General features: G+C 44.8%; 1 protein-coding gene across 1 annotated transcript in view; it reads right to left on the reverse strand.

The window, feature by feature from the left end:
* The window catches only part of HSF2BP (heat shock transcription factor 2 binding protein), a 37,202-nt gene extending 36,077 nt beyond the window's left edge, over positions 1-1,125 (reverse strand). Inside the window, exon 1 of the mRNA XM_068915448.1 lies at positions 1,081-1,125. The gene's annotated coding sequence lies outside the window, so the exon portion shown is untranslated. The remainder of the gene's footprint in view (positions 1-1,080) is intronic.
* Positions 1,126-1,896: the final 771 nt, after the last annotated feature.

Below are 1,896 nucleotides of genomic sequence, written 5' to 3' on the forward strand. Positions count from 1 at the left end.
CGTGGGCAGGGGCAGGGCCGTGGCGGGGCCAGCGTCGCAGGGCAGTGACTGACGGCCCCAGGCTGGGCTGAGATGGGGGCCCAGGGAACCACGAGGGCTGCCGGGGCCCCCCAGGGCCAAGGCACACGCTTTGCTTGCTTTCTTCTGCCTAGTTTTTGGTCTACGACAAACTTCTGCCTTTCTGTGATTTCTTAGCTTCTTTTAATGGTTGCTTGTGCTGGCGTTATGTCAAGGCTTTTTGAAAACCTCTCAGCCTGTTCTGTTTCGTCCATCACATTACTGATAAATTTTAGAACTGTAAGAGATTGGCGTGATTTTTTTTTTTTTTTTTGCAGAAACCATGCTTAAAAATCATCTAGAAATGTTCTTACTCTTATTTTCAATTACTATTTCAACCAATTAATAAGCCAGTCTGCAGGTTTATAATTCCCCAGTTGCCCATAAGACACGTTTTCAAATATTGGTACAAGCCTGGCAGAACAAAGAGCACCATTAAGCGCCTTAGAAGTTGTACAGATGCTGTCACTTTATACTCTAGTCAAGTTTAAAAAAACATACAAGTTTTCTTAAATACCACTTCTGTTTTGGGGCATTTTGTGTCCATGAATTTCTGTCATTAAAAAGATATTTTGCTTTCCTGTGGCTTTTGAAAAATACCACACAAGCAGTAGATAAAGGCAAATCTGCCGTCTCCTTCTGAAGCACTTGGGCTTTCTGTGGACATAGGAATCGGAGGATGTGGAACAGCTTCAAGAACTGGGGGCCTATCCAACCACATGCCGTGTTGTGAAGCGTACAGAGTGAGAAAACCTTAGAAAGCATCCACTCTAATTTTTACTGACCCTAGAAATTTAAGTTATAGTAAATGAAAGCACACTGGAACACGACGTTTTTATAAACAATTCTGTGTTAAAGTGGTGATAGTATTTCATAAGATCTATGAGATCAACATTTCCTCTTACTACAAGCACCAGAGCTTCCAGCTTCACGTTGGCTGCAGTCTAGCACGAAGGCCCAGATTAACAAAACTCACTATAGAACTAGGTTCAGGTAAGTAAAAACACCTTGCTACTGCCTTACCTGCTCAGGGACACAGTTAAGCAGTCATTTGTGAAACTGATCTTTCGTTGTCGATCATCCTCAAGATCTTTGATCTTTCATGCTCCCAAGCATTTTAATTCTTCAGAAAGGTTTCAATACTTTATTTTTTAATATAGTTCAGTACAAATGTGTATCTGGTAGGATAGTTAAAGAGTCTGGGAAAAGACATGTGGCATCTCCATTTCTTTGAGAGTGCTGATGTTTGTGATACACTAGTTACAAACTTTTTCTAGACTTTACTCTTGAATGACATCATGTTGAATACAGAAATAGGAGAGGATTCAGTTTTTTTAGAAAGACCGTTTCCTTTGCATGAAGTCAATTTTTCACTCCTTCAATGTTTTGAATTTTAAAGATATTGTAACATTATGAGACAAGGCGGTCGACTGCGTTAAGTCACTGCACTAAGAGTTCGGAGTTCTAGGTTTTGCCAAACTTCCTCTTGGGGAAACGCAGGCAGAAAAGCTCTACCAGCGCAGGTCCGGCCTACTTTTCCTGCCGTTGCAGCATCCCCGTTTGTAACAGAGAAAAAGGTGAACCCCGTATGCGCGTGCTGGATGCCCGGCCGTCGTTCACCGTGAGCGTGCTCTGCACGTTTAAACACTGAATTCTGGGGGTGCTTATTCCTGGGGGACTTCAGATTTGTCACCAGAAATAAAAAGCCACGAAACTCAACCGCCGCGCTGGGTCTATGGGTTGCACCGCTCCCCGCAGAGCCCAGGCGGGCAGCGCGGCGCCCGGACCCAGGTGCCACCTCCCTCCCTCCCTCCCTCCCGCCACGGCGCGCGCGACGCG

This window comes from Struthio camelus, chromosome 1 (assembly GCF_040807025.1).
Source record: "Struthio camelus isolate bStrCam1 chromosome 1, bStrCam1.hap1, whole genome shotgun sequence".
NCBI lineage: Eukaryota > Metazoa > Chordata > Aves > Struthioniformes > Struthionidae > Struthio > Struthio camelus.